The sequence below is a fragment of the Narcine bancroftii genome, chromosome 4, assembly GCF_036971445.1.
Source record: "Narcine bancroftii isolate sNarBan1 chromosome 4, sNarBan1.hap1, whole genome shotgun sequence".
In the NCBI taxonomy this organism is placed as follows: domain Eukaryota; kingdom Metazoa; phylum Chordata; class Chondrichthyes; order Torpediniformes; family Narcinidae; genus Narcine; species Narcine bancroftii.
The window spans coordinates 128,403,389-128,425,560 of NC_091472.1; the positions used below are offsets into that span (position 1 = coordinate 128,403,389).

Below are 22,172 nucleotides of genomic sequence, written 5' to 3' on the forward strand. Positions count from 1 at the left end.
TCTGAGGCAAGCTCTCTCTGTTATGTTCCATGTATGGTTCCCAAATTTGTTCAAACAATGTAACTTTATTTTTTAAATTATGTTTTTTCCAATGGAATACATTTATTCATTTCCATGTACCATTGCTGTATACTCATGCTCTCTTCCTTTTTCCAAGTTGACATACATTTTTTTGCTACTGCTAAGGCTATCATAATGAATCTTTTTTGTGTTTTATCCATTTTGAGGCCTAATTCTTTACTTCTTATGTTACTTAAAAGAAAGATCTCTGGATTTTTTAGTAGTTGTTTTTTGTGATTTTATTTAATATCTGATTTAGTTCTTCCCAAAACATATTCACTTTTATACATGCCCACATTGCATGTATTGTTGTTCCCATTTCATTTTTACAGTGAAAAAACCTATTTGATATTGTTGGATCCCATTCTTTTAATTTTTGAGGAGTGACCTGTGTAACCACAGGAGTTATCTGTGTAACCAATTATACTGTATCATGCGTAAACTTGTGTTTATTGTATTCTTCATAGTTCCAGAACATATCTTTTCCCATGTTTTATTCTTTATCTTTATGTTTAAGTCCTTTTCCCACTTTTGTTTGGGTTTATAGCTTATTTCATCATTTTCCTTACCTTGCAGCTTAATGTACATATTTGTTATAAATCTTTTAATTGTCATTGTATCTGTAATCACACATTCAAAGCTGCTTCCTTCTGGTAATCTCAATCTGTTACCCAATTTATCGTTTAAATAAGCTTTCAGTTGATGGTATGCAAACATTATACCATGAGTTATTCCATATTTGTCCTTCAACTGTTCAAATGTTAATAAATTATTTCCTAAAAAAATCAATTTTCTATTCTCTTGATTCCTTTTCTCTCCCATTCTCTAAATGAAAGGTTATCTATTGTAAAAGTGATTAGTGGATTTTGCATCAATTACTATTTTGGTATTTGGTAATTCATTTTTTTCCTTTCCACGTGAATCTTCTTCCATATAGTAAGTAAATGATGCAATACTTGTGAACTGTTATATTGCACCAGCTTTTCATTCCACTTATAAAGTATATGTTCCGGTACCTTCTCTCCTATTTTATCTAGTTCTATCTTAGTCCACTCTGGTTTTTCTCTCATCTGGTAAAAATCTGATAAATACCTTAATTGTGTGGCTCTATAATGATTTCCGAAGTTTGGTAACTGAACACCACCTTGGTTATACCTCTCTGTTAATTTATTTAGCGCTACCCTCGGTTTCCGCCCTTTCCACAAGATTTTCCTTATTATTCTCTTTAGTTCAACAAAGAATTTCTCTGTTAAAGGAATTGGTAACATTTGAAATAAGTATTGTATCTTTGGGAACACATTTATTTTAATGCAGTTCACCCTCCTTATCAACGTTAGCTGTAATTCTTTCCAATATTCTAAGTCTTCCTGTAATTTCTTTATTAATGGCTGATAATTTAGTTTGTACAAGTGGCTTAAGTTATTGTCTAACCTGATACCTAGGTATCGGATTGCTTGTGCTTGCCATTTAAATGGTGATTCTTTTTTAAGTTCTGTATAATCCGCATTACTAATTGGCATCACTTCACTTTTATTTGCGTTGACCCTGATATTTCTCCATATTCCTTCAATTTCTTATGTAGTTCTTTTATTGATATCTCTGGTTCTGTTAGGTATACTATGATGTCTTCTGCAAATAAACTGATTTTATACTCCTTCTCCTTTATTTTTATCCCTTTTATTTTATTTTCTATTCTTATCAGCTCTGCCAGTGGTTCTATTGTAAAGGCGAACAATGAAGGGGATAATGGACATCCCTGCCTAGTTGATCTACTTAATTTGAATTGGTTCAATACATATCCATTTACTATTACCTTCGCCAATGGTCCATTATATAATGCTTTAATCCAATTAATATATTTTTCTGGCAAATTGAACTTCTGTAATGCTTTAAATAAGTAGTTCCACTCTACCCTGTCAAAGGCTTTTTCTGCATCGAAGGCAACAGCCACCATTGGTTTTTTTACTTCCTTGAGCTGCATGAATTAAATTAATAAGTTTATAGACATTGTCCGCTGTTTGTCTTTTCTTGATAAATCCAGTTTGATCTTGTTTTACTATTTTTGGTACACAGTCGGGCAATCTGTTTGCAAATAATTTTGCTATTATCTTATAATCTGAGTTAAGTAGGGATATTGGTGTATATGATGCTGGTGTTAATGGATCCTTCCCCGTCTTAGGTATTACTGTAATTATTGCTGTCTTACATGAGTCTGGCAAGTTTTGTGTTTCTTCGACCTGATTCATTACTTCCAGGAGAGGAGCAATTAATAACTTTTTCAATGTTTTATGAAATTCCATTGGAAATCCATCCCCTCGTGGTGTTTTATTGTTTGGCAGCTTTTTTAATATATCCTGTACTTCCTCTATTTCAAATGGTTTTATCAGTTTGTTTTGTTCCTCTTCTTGTAATTTCGGAGGATCAATTTTAGCTAAAAATTCTTCTATTTTATCATATCTTTCCCCTCATTCTCAGTTTGGTATAATTGTTCATAAAATACTTAATCTCTGTTGGGTTATATGTGATTTGTTTGTCCTTTTTCCTAAATGCCAATACATTTCTTTTAGCTTGTTCTGTTTTAAGTTGACAGGCCAATATTTTATGTGTTTTTTTCTCTCAATTCGTAATACTTTTGCTTTTTTTTTCATTATGTTCTCCTCCACCTTGTACATTTGTAATGTTTTGTATTTTATTTTTAGTCCGCTAATTATCTCTTTTTCTTTATATCGTCCCTTTTCAATCATTCCTTTTCTGTACTTGCTATCTCCCTTTCTATCTGCTCTATTTCCCGATTGTATTCCTTTTTCGTCTTAGTTACATAACTTATTATCTGCCCTCTAATGAAAGCTTTCAATGCATCCAATAGTATAAATTTATCTTTAACCGATTCTGTGTTTATTTCAAAATATGTTTTAATTTGGCATTTAATAACATAACATAACATGACATAACAATTACAGCACGGAAACAGGCCATTAGGCCCTTCTAGTCCGCACCGAACCAAACACCCCTTTCTAGTCCCACCTCCCTGCACAATGCCCATAACCCTCCATCTTCTTCTCATCCATATACCTGTCCAACCTTTTCTTAAATAATACAATTGACTCCGCCACCACTATTTCTCCCGGAAGCTCATTCCACACGGCTACCACTCTCTGAGTAAAGAAGTTCCCCCTCATGTTACCTCTAAACCTCTGCCCCTTAATTCTTAACTCATGTCCTCTTGTTTTAATCTTTCCTCCTCTTAACGGAAATAGTCTATCCACATCCACTCTGTCTATCCCTTTCATAATCTTAAATACTTCTATCAAATCCCCTCTCAACCTTCTACGCTCCAAAGAATAAAGACCTAATCTGTCCAATCTCTCCCTATACTCTAGATGCTTAAACCCAGGTAACATTCTGGTAAACCTTCTCTGCACTCTCTCCACTCTGTTTATATCCTTCCTATAATTAGGCGACCAGAACTGCACACAGAACTCCAAATTAGGCCGCACCAAAGTCTTATACAATCTCAACATCACCTCCCAACTCCTATATTCCATGCAATGATTGATAAAGGCCAGCATACTAAAAGCCTTCTTCACCACCCTATTCACGTGCGTTTCTACCTTCAGGGAACGATGTACCGTTACTCCTAAATCTTTCTGCTCTTCTGTATTCATCAATGCTCTCCCATTTACCACGTATGTCCTATTCTGATTCTTCTTACCAAAATGAAGCACCTCACACTTATCAGCATTAAATTCCATCTGCCATTTTTCAGCCCACTTTTCTAAGCAGCCCAAATCCCTCTGCAATCCTTGAAAACCTTCTTCATTATCCACTATTCCGCCTATCTTAGTATCGTCTGCATATTTACTAATCCAATTCACCACCCCATCATCTAGATCATTAATGTATATAACGAACAACAATGGGCCCAATACAGATCCTTGAGGCACACCACTGGTCACCGGCCTCCAACCTGACAGACAATTATCCACTACTACTCTCTGGCCTCTCCCTTTCAGCCAATGTTCAATCCATTTGACTATCTCAAAATTTATACCTAAAGACTGCACCTTCCTAACTAACCTTCCATGTGGTACTTATCGAAGGCCTTACTGAAGTCCATATAGACAACATCCACTGCGCTACCTCATCCACATTCCTAGTCACCTCTTCAAAAAATTCAATCAGATTGGTCAAACATGACCTTCCTCCCACAAATCCATGTTGAGTGCTCCTGATCAGACCCTGTCTAAATTCCTGCCTTTTAAGTAGCATGGGGTTTAACCTCCATCTATAAGTTCTTGGTGGGATGTCCTCTAGTTCTATTGCTAATAGCAGTGGTGAATGATCTGAAAGTAGTCTAGCTTTATACTCATTTTTCCTGACTCTCCCTTGAATATGAGCTGACAACAAAAACATAACAATCCTTGAGTATATTTTATGCCTACTCGAGTAATATGAATATTCCTTCTCTCTTGGGTGCTGTCTCCTTCATATATCCATAAGTTTCATTTCCTTCATTGATTTAACCATAAATTTGACTACTTTATTTTTTTTGCTGTCTTTTGTCCAGTTTTATCCAACAAGGTTAAAATCTCCTCCTATCAATATATTTCCTTGTGTGTCTGCAATCTTCAAAAAAATATCTTGCATAAACTTTTGATCCTCCTCATTAGGTGCATATATATTGAGCAAATTCCAAAATTCTGAGTATATCTGACACTTTATCATTACATAACTCCCTGCTGGATCTGTTATTTCCTCCTCTACCTTGATTGATACATTTTTGTTAACTAATATAGCTACACCTCTAGCTTTTGAATTATATGATGCTGCCGCTACGTGCCCTACCCAGTCTCTCTTCAATTTGTTATGTTCCACTTCAGTTAGATGCATTTCCTGCACAAATGCTATATTTTTTTTTCTTTTTTCAGTGAATTTAGTAGCCTCTTCCTTTTAATTTGGTTATGTATTCCATTAATGTTTTTAGACATATAGTTCAATGTGGCCATCTTATATCTTGTTTACACCTCTTTCCTGCCTCCTTGCCACCTCTATCCCCCTTTTCCCCATTTTTGTCTTTAAGTTTACCTTTTTAAACTCAATGTATGACAACACATTTAAAATATGAAATACTCCAACAATCTCCACATCCAATAACACCTTAACCCCAAATGAACCCCACCTCTCTGAGTTGCCCCTTATCCCTTGCCGGGCAACCGTAGCTCCCCTTTCCATTTGGTTTGTGATCTTGCTCGCAAGTATCAACTGATTTCGCAGTGACGGTTATTCTCTCCCTCCCAGAAAACACTTTTTTTTATACATTTAACAAAGCTCTCTCTTTTTTCCCCCTTCTTCCTTCCTTCCTTCCCTTCTCTTTTCCATCTTTAGTTCTTTACATATACATTATTTTTACTTTATATTATTACATCTTTATATATACTTTATTGCCAGTCTTCTTTCTTGTTACATCTCTTCATCTCTTCTTCTGTCCTGCAAACGCTATGCGAATTCTTGAGCTTTCTCCGGATCCGAGAACAGCCTGTTTTGTTCCCCAGGTGTAAATACTTAAAGTATGGCTGGATGTCTTAACATGAACTTATAACCTTTTTTCCATAAAATCATTTTCGCCATATTTAAGAGATCAAAACTTATGTCCGGGCAAAAAAATATTTTTTGTCCCTTACATTCCAATGGCTTATATTTTCTCTAACTTTATTCCTTGCCTGCTCCAGTATATTTTCTCTTGTCATATATCTTCAAAATTTTACTAAGATGAATCTTGGTTATTGATGTGTCTGTGGCTTCGGTACTAGTGCTCTGTGTGGCCTTTCTATTTCCATTTCTTCATGCAATTCTGTTGTTCCCAAAACCTTCGGGATCCATCCTTTTATAAATTCCTTCATGTCTGCGCCTTCTTCATCCTCTTTCAGGCCCACTATTTTTATGTTGTTTTGCCTACTATAGGTTTCCAAAATATCAATTTTCTGAGATAACAACTCTTGTGTCTCTTTAATTTTTTTGTCACTTTTTTCCAATTTTTCTCTTAAATCATTTACTTCCAATTCTACAGCAGTTTCCCGTTCCTCCATCTTTTCTACTCTTTTCCCTATTTCTGTCATGACCAGTTCTTAACTTTACATTTTATCTTCTGCTCTTTTCATTTTTCTTTTAATTACACTAAATTCTAATGATAACCATTCTTTTAATGATCTCATTTGTTCTTCAAAAAAGGCTTTATCTATATTTTGTCCATCTGTTTTACCTTCTATTTCCTTGTGAAGATCTTGGTCTTCATCTTCCTCCTCCTCTGTGTCTGTATATGTGTTTATTACTTCTTCTCTTTGTATCTGTGTCTCTTTTGCTTTTTCTGATGAATTACTTCTATGTCTTTGTCGGGCCTCCTCTTGCTGAGCCTCTTGCTGTTAGGCCTCCGGTTGCAAGCCATCTGTCTGACGGGCCTGTTGATCATCTTGTCATCGGTCACTCTGCTGCCGTTCTTCCTCTTCCGGCTCCTCGATTCTTTCCTCGCCATTATTTTGTTGATCCAGCTGAGCGCCCTGATGCTAGGCGTCACTCAGCTGGTCGCGTTGTAGCTGCCCGCTCCTCGGCTGAGCCCCCCTCCCGCTGGTGTTCACTTTATCCTTTGATTGCGCCGTTACGCACTTTTGTTTGGCGCCGAGAGCCATTTTTACAGTCCACCGGTCAGGAGGATGCGACTTCGCAGGGCACTCGCCAACCTCAAAGATCGGCTGCTCTTCACCACCGTAGTTCCCTGCTCCTGTGTGCAGGTAAGGCCTTTTTCTTTCTTCTTCGGTGATTTTCCTTCTTTTTTTTCCTGTTGTTCTTACTTTATCTTTCTTGGGTGCCATCTTCTTGTTCTTCTCTGTAACTTTATCTTCTATATCTTGAGTTTCATATTCATTGAGCTCTGTCTTTTCCAAACTTTTTATTATTTTTTTCTCAAGAGGGCTGGTTCGGAGGAGTCACGTGATGGAGTAGTGGCCGGACGGTGAACTCCAGCCCTCTCCAGAAAAGTCGGAAAAAACAAAGGAAAACACAAAGGCACAAAAATAAAAATTAAAGTAAAGCGAGTATAAAGGTGGAAAGAAGATGGCGACGAAAAAAGAAAAATCAAAACCAACGGTAAGAAGAGAGGAAGAGAAGACAACGGAAGAAGAAGGAGAAGGCCTTACCTGTTCGAAGAGGCCCGCGGTGGAGAGAGAAACCCGCTCCCTCAGGTCGGTAGAAAGTGGACTACAAAAATGGCTCGCTGAGCCGAGTAAAAGTGCGCAACCGCGCATGCAAAAAAACACACCGACGGGAGGGGTGACCAGCTGGGGAGTCGACTCCACAGCCAGGAATGACAGCTGCAGAACACCTGCAGCAAGAGGAGAATATAGAAGACAACGAAAACAAGAAAGAAGAGAAGAAAAGGACAACAAAGAAACAACAGATGGCCAACCCAGAGGAAGAAGAAGAGGAAGAGTACAGTGAAATAGAAGAAGAAGGGAAAGGCAAGACAAAGGATATACTTTCTCTTATTAAAGAATACATGGAGTCATTTAAAGAATGGCAAGCGCAAGAATTTAATGATTTAAGAAGAAGAATATGAAAATGAATAAAATAGATATGACCTTATCAGAAATGGGAAAAAAAATGGACAAGGTGGAAGAACGAGAAGCAGCAGTAGAAATGGAGGTAGAAGACTTAAAAAAGAAATTAGAGGAATCTAATAAAAAAGTTAAAGAGACACAAGAACTGTTAGCTCAGAAAATAGATATAATGGAAAATTATAACAGAAGAAATAACATAAAGATAGTGGGCCTTAAGGAAGATGAAGAAGGCAAGAATATGAGAGAGTTTATAAAAGATTGAATCCCTAGGATCCTAGGATGTCCAGACCTACAGCAAGAAATGGAAATAGAAAGGGCACATAGAGCATTGGCCTTTAAACCACAACCACAACAAAAGCCAAGATCTATTTTAGTAAAATTCCTAAGATATACTACAAGAGAAAAGGTACTAGAGAAAACAATGGAAAAAGTAAGAGAGGGCAACAAGCCACTGGAGTACAAAGGGCAAAAAATCTTCATTTATCCAGATATAAGTTTTGAACTCCTGAAGAAGAGAAAGGAGTTCAATACAGCAAAGGCGATTTTATGGAAGAAAGGGTATAAATTTATACCAAAGCATCCAGCGGTATTGAAAATATTTATTCCAGGACAACAAAACAGACTATTCTCGGATCCAGAGGAAGCACGAAAATTTGCAGAACAATTATAAAATAGACTGAGAGATGAAGACGTGTAACGAGAGTACAAAAGACTGCGAACTAAAAAGACACATAAGTTTTGAACTCCTGAAGAAGAGGAAGGAGTTCAATACATCGAAAACAATCTTATGGAAAAAAACTATTCTCGGATCCAGAGGAAGCAAGGAAATTTGCAGAACAACTACAAAACAAACAGAGAGATGAAGACATGTAATAAGAGTAAAAATGACCACAATTTATATGTATGTGGGTAAAGAAGTATATGTGTGTATATGTATAATGTGCATACATGAATGTATCCGTATTTAGAGGAAAATATAGATAGTATAGACAAGAATTAATAAGGGAAGGAAATGGAATAGAGGGAATAAGGAGGGAATTAAAAGAGTGACCTTTGTTACATATGAAAAGTGAAATATTTTCTGGGGGGGGGCTGGGTGGGGAGGAGTTACGGTCACTGCAAAATCAGCTGACGCTTGCGAGTGAATTCGCAAATCCAAATGGAGAGGGGAGATGTGGTTGTCCGACAAGGGATAAAGGACAACTCAGGAGGGGAAGGGGAGATTGGGGCTAAAGAAGTTTTAAATAGGAGAATAAGGAAAATGTTTGATGTTTTAGGAATGTTGTCTTATAAAGGGTTCAAAACAAGAAAACAGAAATGGATAAGTAGGAAAGGTAATGAAACGGAAAGGGAAGATAAACAAAGTATAAAATGGCTACGTTGAACTATATGACTTTAAATATTAATGGAATACATAACCAAATTAAAAGGAAGAAACTGCTAAATTTACTGAAAAAAGAAAAAATTGATATAGCATTTGTGCAAGAAACACATTTAACTGAATTGGAGCACAAGAAATTAAAGAGAGATTGGGTAGGACATGTAACAGCAGCATCGTATAATTCAAAAGCAAGAGGAGTAGCTATATTAATTAGTAAAAATGTGCCATTTAAAATAGAAGAGGAAATAATAGATCCAGCAGGGAGATATGTAATGATAAAATGTCAGATATATTCGGAGTTTTGGAATCTACTCAATGTATATTCACCTAACGAAGAAGATCAAAACTTTATGCAAGATATCTTTTTGAAGATAGCAGATACGCAAGGGAACATATTAATAGGAGGGGATTTCAACCTGAATTTGGATTCAAATATGGACAAAACTGGGAAAAAAAATTAACAGAAAGAACAAAGTAACCAAATTTATAATTAAATCGATGGAAGAAATGCAACTTTTGGATATATGGAGGAAACAACACCCAAAGGAAAAGGAGTATTCATATTACTCGGCTAGACATAAAACATACTCAAGAATAGACCTATTTTTGTTATCAGCTCGTATGCAAGATAGAGTAAAAAAACCAGAATATAAAGCTAGAATACTATCAGACCATTCACCCTTAATATTGACAGTAAAGTTAGAGGACATCCCTCCAAGAATGTATAGATGGAGATTAAACCCCATGTTACTTAATAGGCAGGATTTTAGAGAATTTATTGAAAAACAAATTAAAATGTATTTTGAAATAAATACGAAATCAGTGAAAGATAAGTTTATACTATGGGATGCAATGAAAGCATTCATTAGAGGGCAAATAATAAGTTATGTAACCAAGATGAAGAAGGACTATAATCAGGAAACAGAGCAGTTGGAAAGGGAAATAGTAAATATAGAAAAAGAATTAGCAATGAAGGAAGATACAACTAAAAGAAGAGAATTGGCGGATAAAAAAATAAAATATGAAACACTACAAACATATAAGGTGGAGAAGAATATAATGAAGACAAAACAAAAATATTATGAACTAGGTGAAAAAACGCACAAAATCATAGCATGGCAGCTTAAGACAGAACAAGCTAAGAAAATGGTATTGGCATCAAGGAAAAAAGACAAACAAATTACATATAATCCAAAAGAAATTAAGGAAAACTTCAGAGAATTCTATGAACAATTATACCGAACTGAAAACGAAGGGAAAGAAGGGAAAATAGATGAATTTCTAACTAAAATTGAACTACCAAAACTACAAATAGAGGAACAAAATAAATTAACAGAACCATTTGGAATAGTAGAAATACAAGAGATAATAAAAAAATTACCAAATAATAAGACACCAGGAGAGGATGGATTCCCAATAGAATTTTATAAAACATTTAAAGACTTATTAATTCCGCCCCTCCTGGAAGTAATCAACCAGATTGATAAAAAACAAAGCTTACCAGATTCATGTAAAACAGCAATAATTACAGTAATACTAAAGCAAGGGAAAGATCCACTCACACCAGCGTCATATAGACCAATATCTTTACTTAACACAGATTATAAGATAATAGCTAAACTATTAGCAAACAGATTAGCAGAGTATGTACCGAAAATGGTAAATCTAGACCAAACTGGATTTATCAAAAAAAGACGCACAACAGACAATATTTGTAAATTTATTAACTTAATTCATGCAGTAGAAAGGAATAAATCACCAACAGTAGCAGTTGCTTTAGACGCAGAGAAGGCCTTTGACAGAGTAGAATGGAATTATTTGTTCAAAGTATTGCAAAAATTCAGTTTACCGGAGAAGTATATTGGATTAAAGCATTATATAAGGGACCATTAGCGAAAGTGACAGTAAATGGACATGTATCAAAGCAATTTAACTTAAGCAGGTCAACACGGCAGGGATGCCCACTATCACCTTTATTGTTTGCGTTAGCTATAGAACCACTAGCAGAATTGATAAGGACAGAAAATAATATAAAAGGGATAAAAATAAAAGACAAGATATATAAAATCAGTTTATTTGCGGATGATATTATAGTATACTTAACAGAACCAGAACTATCAATAAAAGAATTACATAAGAAATTGAAGGAATATGGAGAAGTGTCGGGTTACAAGATCAACGTAAATAAAAGTGAAGCAATGCCTATGAATAATGCGGATTTCTCAAAATTTAAGAAGGAATCACCATTTAGATGGCAAATGCAAGCAATAAGATACCTAGGTGTACAAATAAACAAAAATCTCGGCCAACTATATAAACTCAATTATTATCCACTAATGAAAAAATTACAGGACGATTTAGAGCATTGGAAAGATTTACCACTAACACTAATAGGAAGGATAAACTGTATTAAAATGAACATTTTTCAAGGATATTATACCTATTTCAGGCATTGCCAATATAACTGACAGAGAAATTCTTCAAGGAGTTAAAGAAAATAATAAGGAAATTTTTATGGAAAGGGGGGAAACCGAGGATAGCACTTGATAAATTAACAGAATGGTATAAACAAGGAGGCTTACAACTGCCAAACTTTAAAAATTATTACAGAGCCGCACAATTAAGATACCTATCAGATTTTTATCGAACAAGGGAAAAGTCAGATTGGACTAGGTTAGAATTAGATAAAATAGGGGAAAAGATACCTGAACACATATATTTAAATGGGATGAAAAATTGGTACAACATAGAAGTTCTCCAGTATTACATCATCTACTCAATATTTGGAAGAAGATTCATGTAGAAAGAAATAAAACAAATTATCAATTGCCAAAACTAATATTGACGCAAAACAAGTTACTCCCTTTTACAATAGATAACCTTTCCTTTAGAGAATGGGAGAAAAAAGGGATTAAAAGAATAGAAAATTGTTTTTCAGGAAATAGATTCTTATCCTTTGAACAAATGAAAGATAAATACAATATAACTCAAGATACAGCGCTGGCATATTACCAGTTGAGATCCTACTTGAAGGATAAATTAGGAAGCAGTTTGAGTTTGCCAGAGGGATGTAACTTTGAATATGTGATTACAGATACAATGATAATCAAAAGATTTATAACAAATATGTATATTAAACTGCAAGAAAAGGAGAATGAGGAAACAAATGGTAAAACTAAACAAAAATGGGAACAAGATTTAAATATAAAGATAAAAAAGGAAACATGGGAGAAGTTATGCTCTGGAATGATGAGAAATACAATAAATACAAGGTTACGTATGATACAATATAACTGGATACACAGGCTATACATTACACCTCAAAAGTTAAATAAATGGGACCCAACAGTATCTGATAGATGTTTTCGATGTAAAAAAGAAATGGGAACAACAATTCATGCAATCTGGACATGTGTGAAAGTAGAAAAATTTTGGGAAGATCTAAATCAGATATTAAATAAAATAACAGAAAACAATATACCAAAGAATCCAGAGATATTCCTCCTAAGTAACATAAAAAACAAAGAATTTGGAATTGATTTGGAGGATGCACAAAAAAGATTTGTTAAGATAGCTCTTGCCGTAGCAAAAAAATGTATTATGTCAACCTGGAAATTGGAAGATAATTTGAAAATACAACAATGGTATATAGAAATGAATAAATGTATTCCATAAGAAAAAATAACATATAGTTTAAGAAATAATATTGAAATATTCGAACAAATATGGGAGCCTTACATTAAACACAATAGCGAAAACCTACCGGGGACAATCATTACCTAAGTTAACGGAAGGAAAAGGAAATGAAAAGAATGGACTCAGTGGAATTTCTGGTGTATTTTTATTGAATGACAACAATGTCTGACTGGTTTAATGTATCCTAGATTTTATACCTTAAATGGACGGGAGGGGGGAGGTCGGGAGGGTGGGATGGGAGGAGGGGGGGGGGAGAAAATGGCACTGTATATGTGTGAAAAGGAAAAAGTGTGTATCATGGTTAATGCGATTTATGGTGTGAAAAATAAAAATAAATAAAAGAGGGCTGGTTCAACCTGACTGGCCACTACTCCATCATGTGACTCCTCTGCTAATATCCTTACTTGAGGAAAAAATATATTGATTTTGGAGGCAGTGCAGAGGAAGTTCTTCAGGACTATGATGGGAGACCAAGTTGCCTGGGACTATACTTGCTAGAATTCAGAAGAGTGAGAAGGGATCTTATAAGAAACAAAAAAAAATGAAAATGATAGATAAGATAATGGCAGGAAAGTTTTTTCCACTGGTAGGTGAGACTTGGACTTGGGGACATAACCTCAAGTTTCAGGGGAGTAGATTTAGGATGAAGAGGAACTGTTTTTCCCAAAGAGTGAGTTGTGAATCTGTGGACCTAGAAAAAAAGAACTTTGGATAACTCATTGTAATTGAATTGTGTACGACACAAAAATATGGTAGGTTAGTTTCTAAGTCTGACATTTGATCCTAATTTTTTGTCATTACAGAGATTTAGTTCTACCTCTGTACATCCTCAACTATTCCTGCAACCTTCATCTAAACCTTTGTTACCTCCAGACTTGATTATTCATATACATTTTAGGAGGTTCTCCCAATCTTCCCTCAAAAAACTAATAGCTCTTGATCATCATAAGCCAAAGAACTGGATATGGATTTAGTATTGTGATGAGTGAGGCACAGAGAACTCTATTCCAGCTAACTCAGGCAGCATCTGTGCAAAATCAAGTAGAGCTAACTTTTCAGATCCATGACTGTCCATCAGAATAGCTTTCATCAGTACAACTGCATGTCTTAGAATTAATACTATGTAATGAATTGAGATTTCAACATTAATCTCTGATATATCTGAGAATGGTGTCGATCATAGTTAAATTATTAGTTGTCAGATTTTTGAGATGATTATATCGTATAATAAATACGAGCACTGAATTGTCAGACCCAAATCTTAACCTATATCTATTTTTTCCTAATTATTGCTTCATAGACTGTTTAATGAAACTACAGATAATAAATATACCTTTTTATTTATCTTGTTAGATGTAATGAAATTTCAGGATGAATGTGGAAGAGTGTGTTCATATTTACTTGAGTGTGAAGAGTCAGTGTTCATGGGTGAACTAATGAGCAAATGTGTCTCTAATTTTCTTTGAGTGTGGGAGGGTAGTGTCTGGGATTTTTAATTTTACTTTATAAATATTTAAGCTTGAAATTGTTATGCTGCATATGATCTGAATTCTTGCATCCTGTAAATTTCTGAAGACCTAAACGTACCATGTGAAACAGAGAGTTTTATGAATGGTTTTTAATTAAATGTACTAATTTTGTGTGGGTTTCTTCATGCTAATCTCGAGTACTATTTATTTCCTTTGTAATAATGCTGAAGTTGAATAAAAGGGTTCTTCCATTGAGGAATGTGGGAACTGAAGAATGAACGCCTGCTGATTTTCTTGGAACTTGCCTTGGAACTTTGTAGATTTTCCCATCTCCTTTCAATCTAATTTGTTGCTACATGGCAAGATCACAGGTCAAAGATTAACCTATTTTTAAATCCAAAGAAGCCCTACATATTTAGGTAGATTTCCTGACAACAGACGATTGCTGATTATCACACAGTGCCAGTTCATACTTTATTTTAACCACTTCAGGACTTCTTTTTGTACCCCTATTTTTACTGTTTTTCTCCTCTAGTTTAAATTAAAAATGTGCTGGAAAGAAAAACAATAAAAGGCCTCACTTTAAGTATCATTAAAAAACTAAGAACTGATGATCCTTCCACTGAAGGAAAACTAAATACAGTCATGCATCGCTTAACATCCATAATACATCTGTAAAATAGGAAGTTATGTGATTTGGATATTGTGCAAACACCATATTATATACTAATGACAGGTGATTAGAAGTGGCATGGGTGCCAGGGTAATTAAACCATTCTGTGACAGCAACATTTGGTGCATTAGAATAATTGTGGCAACACATTTCAAACACCTGCTTCAAACATCATTAGTTTTGGACTGGAACGTGGTGCCTGGAGAAATGGACTCAGGCTCATTTTCTGCAACACTTCTGCGAGATGCCCGGAGTTCTTCAGTTTTGTGGCAGCAGTTCTGTCAGTGTATGTGACAAGAAGCATTTTGCAGTAATGACAAACAGTGGTTGTGACTTGAGAGGATCATTGAGCGAATTGAGCAAGTTCAATTACGAGAAATACGTCCACTATATTCCATTCTCCGATCGAGATTTCTGAACAGACATATGCAGTTGGATGTTGGATGAATGGACGTTATGCAACACATGACTGTACTCTCAAAGAGGGTGTGCTAAAGGTGCATCATAACATAATTATATTTTAGCACCAGAGAAACATAATTCATTTTATTCTGCAGCTTTTATGCCCTCTTTCATCCCTTTTTTACTTGGATACAAATGCACGGAAGTAACAACCCTCTGCTTTCTCACTCTAATGCCATTCATGATTCTGAACAGTGGTGAGTGGAACATAACAGTTAACTCAATCCTATCCTTAACTGGGTCCAATTTGTCATTGGGTTTAGTGAAGTTGATGGGTGAGTTGATGCTCCCATCCAATTTGGTCTTCAGTGTGCCTAGCTATTATGAAAATGAAGATGCATTGAGAACATGCATGATTTGAAATTAGATTCCTCCCACACTGTGATGTCAAATTGAAACTCCGGAAAACTTATGACATTGGGATATTCTTTAACAATATAGATTGGTTACCTCCTTCAAGAAATTGTAAAGTTAAAACTGCATGGCTGCTTGTTGTTCATGTGGCAGAAAACCAATGGGGACAAGTCACAAAAATGGGGTGTTGCATGTAATGGTACAGGGGGAGCAGAGTTAACAGGTCTTGTGTTTTCCAGTGAAGATAACCATTCTGATTCTGAGACAGGAGATGATAGCAAAGCCAATGTTATTTGTTCACCTCCATGCCCTTCCTTGAGATTCGCTGCTGTTGATGTGGTGAATGTACTTCCTCAGTATTTTTGGGTATGGATATCAGATCATTCATCCATTGATAATAATGATAGAACCGCGTTGTCTAAACCTAAAATGGTGGAAATACACAGTAGGTCTGGGAACATCTGTGATAAGAGAAACAGTTAACATTTTGGATCAAAGGCACTTGGTCAGGATGCTGATATTACAGTGAACTGGAACTCATTGTCTGTGTGTGTAGATTAGACGGCCGACCCCTCCTCTTGGCTCTGCCCCCATTGGTCCCGAAATAAACCACGCATTCCCGCCTTACCTCAGAATTACCTGAAGACCTCTGTAAATACTGGCTAATAAAAGTGTGTTTGTACTCCTCACAAGTCTCTGAGTAACTATCGATCACGTTACAGATATATTATTGGGAACTGATGGTTTGTAGAAGATTTTTGAAGTTTTCCTCATGACATAAGAGGCCATTTGGGCTGTAAAGTATCTGCCAGCAATCAGAACAATCCTATCTGATTCATTCCCACTTATCATTGTAATCTCTTCTCTTATGTTTATTCTTTTCTTTGGCTTGACTTCGCGGACGAAGATTTATGGAGGGGGTAAAAAGTCCACGTCAGCTGCAGGCTCGTTTGTGGCTGACAAGTCCGATGCGGGACAGGCAGACACGATTGCAGCGGTTGCAGGGGAAAATTGGTTGGTTGGGGTTGGGTGTTGGGTTTTTCCTCCTTTGCCTTTTGTCAGTGAGGTGGGCTCTGCGGTCTTCTTCAAAGGAGGTTGCTGCCCGCCAAACTGTGAGGCGCCAAGATGCACGGTTTGAGGCGTTATCAGCCCACGGGCGGTGGTCAATGTGGCAGGCACCAAGAGATTTCTTTAGACAGTCCTTGTACCTTTTCTTTGGTGCACCTCTGTCACGGTGGCCAGTGGAGAGCTCGCCATATAACACGATCTTGGGAAGGCGATGGTCCTCCATTCTGGAGACGTGACCCATCCAGCGCAGCTGGATCTTCAGCAGCGTGGACTAACAATGGCGTGAAGCAAGGCTGTGTTCTCGCACCAACCCTCTTTTCAATCTTCTTCAGCATGATGCTGAACCAAGCCATGAAAGACCCCAACAATGAAGACGCTGTTTACATCCGGTACCGCACGGATGGCAGTCTCTTCAATCTGAGGCGCCTGCAAGCTCACACCAAGACACAAGAGAAACTTGTCCGTGAACTACTCTTTGCAGACGATGCCGCTTTAGTTGCCCATTCAGAGCCAGCTCTTCAGCGCTTGACATCCTGCTTTGCGGAAACTGCCAAAATGTTTGGCCTGGAAGTCAGCCTGAAGAAAACTGAGGTCCTCCATCAGCCAGCTCCCCACCATGACTACCAGCCCCCCCAGATCTCCATCGGGCACACAAAACTCAAAACGGTCAACCAGTTTACCTATCTCGGCTGCACCATTTCATCAGATGCAAGGATCGACAATGAGATAGACAACAGACTCGCCAAGGCAAATAGCGCCTTTGGAAGACTACACAAAAGAGTCTGGAAAAACAACCAACTGAAAAACCTCACAAAGATAAGCGTATACAGAGCCGTTGTCATACCCACACTCCTGTTCGGCTCTGAATCATGGGTCCTCTACCGGCACCACTTACGGCTCCTAGAACGCTTCCACCAGCGTTGTCTCCGCTCCATCCTCAACATCCATTGGAGCGCTTACATCCCTAACGTCGAAGTACTCGAGATGGCAGAGGTCGACAGCATCGAGTCCACGCTTATGTTTATTAACCCCTCTCTAATCCTCCTACTGCCCACCCACACTCAGTCAATTTAGAGAAGCTAAATTGATTAATTTACCGACTAGCATGTCTCTTAAATGTGAATAGAGATGCTCTGTACCAATAGTCTGTATCATAGCCTTTTACCCCTCGGCAATTCAAGTGATTGTCTATATATTGCTTTAAGTGTTAATGGAAATATCTGCCTCCACCATTCCCTTAGCCTGTGTGTTCCAGGTTTTATCACTGTCTAGGAGAAACAATTCTTCCTTAGATCCACTGTAAACCTTTTATCTCTTACCATAAATCTTTCCTTTCTAGTATAAGACACCTGCTTATGGGGATGATTCCTCTTGTCCACCCTATCAGTGCCCCTCATAATTTTATATACCTTTATCAGATTACACTGGAGAACCATTTTTTTTCATAAGGTTTGTTTCCTGAAAATAAAAATTGGGGATTATGATAGACAACTTCAAGCTGAACACAGATAATTTCAGATTTGCTGTATCATGTAGGAACTTGGGAGAAACATTAAATTAAAAATAAAAACACAATGCTGGAGAAACTCAGCTGGTAAAACTTTAATAAGAGAGGGTATTGAAGTTGAGACAGTTGATATTGCAGTAGCAAGGAAGGCAACATAGCTGTGGAATCAAGTCTGTTGAGTACATGGTTATAGATCTTGAGAGAAGTAGGGATTACAGATGGGGAGCAATGAGAGAGAAACCCACAGAACTCCCTTTGGAGAACAAAGGAAAACTTCATCAGGTTAGACATTCCTCAAAGAGATTTCACAGAGATTTGCAGTAGACAGAAGTAAAACACAAAAGTCTGCAGGTACCAAGGTTGAAATAAAAACACAATGCTGGAGAAACAGTAAATGAATGTTTTTTGAATTTAGCATATTTAATGATGCTGACATATTGTATTAATTCAACTGACTTAAAAATGTTTTGTTGCTGATTTTCATTTGTACTCAGCATCTGATGCTTCTCGTGTCAGTGTCCAACAATAACAGCCAGCATTGATGGATTCCATTTGTCATGATACCACTTTTCCATGGTTGCAATATCCTAGTGAAACCTTTCACTGTGTTTGTCACTGACTGCACCAAGATCAACAGAGAAGTCTAAGTGTGAATGCAGAAAATTGATTTTCAATGAAATGATGCACTTTATGGTTTTAAGTTGTATCTTAAAAAAGTGTGTGGTAGGAAATAAAATACATCCAAAAGTGTTCAGACAGCAAAACCTTCATTGCCCAGTGTTATCTTCTCCCATCCTCCACCGCCCATTAAAAAAACTCCACTCCTAACCCAACTATGCTCTCATAACTGAAATACTCCATTCCTGGTGAATCTTCATCCGATCCAGTACAATCATATTATTCTTTAAGAGTGACAACCAGGAACCAGGTATTATTCAGGCAGTAGCTTAAGCCATGTTTTATAAAGATGTATCCTCATTTCCTGTTCATTCTTTGTCCTGGCTGAAGAAGGCAAGCATCGTGCATGGCATCTTTACCAATTATTGATGACTACTGCCACTTTCAGGGATCCTTGTATTTGTACACAAAAGTTCAATACCCTTTACTTTTCCTTGTGCAAGTCCTACTCTTGTTAGTCATTTCAAAGTTCCATCACCTTGCACTTATCAGGATTAAATTCCATCTCCATTGCTTTGCCCATCTTATCAATTTACCTACTCCTACCCAGAGCCTTAGACTGTTCTCACTTTTAACAATATCACCAATTTTTATATTGTCTATGAACTTGTTAAATCATAATCCTAGATACCTATTTAAGTTATTATACAGTAAAACCCCTGGTATCTGGCACATAAGGGGATTGGTAGATGCTGGATAAGTGTATTTTCTGGTTGTTTGAGACCTACTCTTACAATGCCTAACTAATACACTTGCAATAAAAATAAACAGTTCAAATTGCAAAAGACAAAAATATTTTTCTGTACTTACACTAAACAAACTTCACTTTCACGAATAAAGCATTTTACTTTATTTTCAATAACATTCTTTGAAAACATTTAACCCTCACTGCATTTGCAGTTCCTCCCCTCCATGGAAAGACAAATAATAACATTTTAGCTAATTAACCCCCTCCCCCTTACACGTAAAACCCCTGATTGAGGCAACTCTTATCAAGCAGCGATAAGGAAAGTCTCCCCAACACAAAAGGACTGGAATCAGGGCTCCCTGGTGGATTACTAACCTGACAGTGGAAGTGGATAATGAGATTGGCCTGGGGACACATCTGGGCATCTGTTATTCCACCACTGCACTGTGAATATTGAACCTATCCCTCTGTATCTGCTCAAATAGCTGAGCAGATAAAAAAAAACATACGTGTGGCATCAATCAGCTCTTCATCCTGGGAACGTCATTGTTGTTTCACACAACTATTCAAACAGCTGCTACGAGTAAAGCACAACCAAGACACTCGCTGGCTGATATTTGCTCCCATCTTCACCTGAGGTTTATGTGTAATTTCAGAGAACATTTACTTTTATAATTTTAAACTTACATATTTTACCTATTATTTTAGTCTTACTTATTTTAATTTTTAAATTTATTTTCCTCAATGTTTTTGCCAGTTGCTTGAGGCTGCTGATTGATTGAATTCCAGATACGAGGAGTTTTACTGTATTTACATTTCAACAGAAAAGGTCTAGGCACTGATCCCTGTGGAATTTCACTTGTTACAGATTTCCAATTACAAATGCAACTTTCTGCCATCTCTCTTTGTCTCCAATTACCATGCCAATTTTGGATCCAATATGCCTTGGATCCCATATCATGTGCTCTGGACCATTTTCCATTGGGGCTTTGTGAAAGGCCTTAATGAAGCCTGTCTAAACTACATTGCCCTTGTTAATACACTTACAATAGTTACCTCTAAAAAAAATTCAAACCTGTCTGATAGAATCTCTCCACTAACAAAACCACGCATCTATCTTTCATTAATCCTATCCCTCAGAATCTTCCAATGAATTCTCTTCTACTGGTGTTGTTAGGACATGTAAAGATATAGAAAGAATACAGAAAATGGTAATTAAAAATGGGTTAACTGTTGAGAGCCAGCCAGCATCAGTGCAGCTCCATTGGTCAAATGACCAACTTGCATTGTTTTGAAGACTGTTAGTCAGGCCATTGGTGCTGCCTCAATTACAATCAGTTTGTGATACAGGGCTTTGCTGACTTAAAGCTGCAAAGCTTACTTGTTCAGGAACTTAATTAGATAAAAATAAGTAGTAGTTGGAAGAAATATTTTATTCATGAATAATTTCACATGTACTTATCAATACTTTTTCAATATTTTTATGAACATCAAAAAATACAAAATACATAATGAAATGTGTTAAAAGTCAGAAAGATACATTACACTTAAATCATCATTTCATCCAAGATACCCTACATTTTCAATCGAACAAATTGTTTTGTATTAATATTTTATTAAAAAAAGAAAATGATGCTAAACTGATAATTTTCCATCATTCCCAAAAGGTTAATTAGTAAGTTAATGAATGCTTGATAGCAGTAGAATCTTTGTTTTTCATTACTATGGCACAAGCCTCAAGATGGTGCTACCTGTCCTTTGTAAAAATTTTTTTTAATAGTGTCATCATATCAGTTTGTAGGAGACCACTGCAGCTATATCACATTCCAAGCCCAGCTTTTTTATAGATCACAAACATGACATCCATAAAAAAAGGAGCTGATTTAGAATGAATAACATGTGGTGAAATTCAATCAATCTCAATCCGTACTGGAGTGTCACAGGACTGCATCTTAGCCCTCTGCTGTACTTGATTTACACCCATGACTGTGGCTCAGTACAACAATAGCACCATCTACAAATGTGCTGACAATACTGTGGTAGTGGGTTGTATAAAAAAGGGGTGATGAGTCAGCATGCAGGAAGGAGATTGAAAACTTGTCTTTAGGAGGGGAAAACCAGAGGTGTACAATCCAGTGATTATTGGTGGATCAGAGGTGGAGAGAGTGAACAAATTTAAGTTTCTCGGAGGACCTTGCCTGGACAAAACACACAAATGTCCTCGTGAAGAAAGCACATCAGTGTTTCTTCTTTCTCAGGAATTTGAGGAGGTTTGGTATGACACCAAAAAAGTGGCAAACTTCTACAGATGTGTAATGGAAAGTGTGCTGACCAGCTGCATCACAGTCTGGTGTAGGAGCACCAATACCTCTGAGTGGAAAGTCCTGCAAAAAGTAGTGGATACAGCCAAGTACATCCTACCGTCAAGAAGGTCTATATGGAGCGCTGCCATCAGAGAGCAGCAGCAATCATTAAGGATCCACACCACTCAGGACATGGTCTGTTCTCGCTGCTGCTCTTAGTATG

General features: G+C 36.7%; 1 protein-coding gene across 3 annotated transcripts in view; it reads left to right on the forward strand.

The window, feature by feature from the left end:
* Positions 1-22,172, forward strand: part of smtnb (smoothelin b) — a 322,821-nt gene that overhangs the window by 170,530 nt on the left and 130,119 nt on the right. The window lies entirely within an intron of this gene.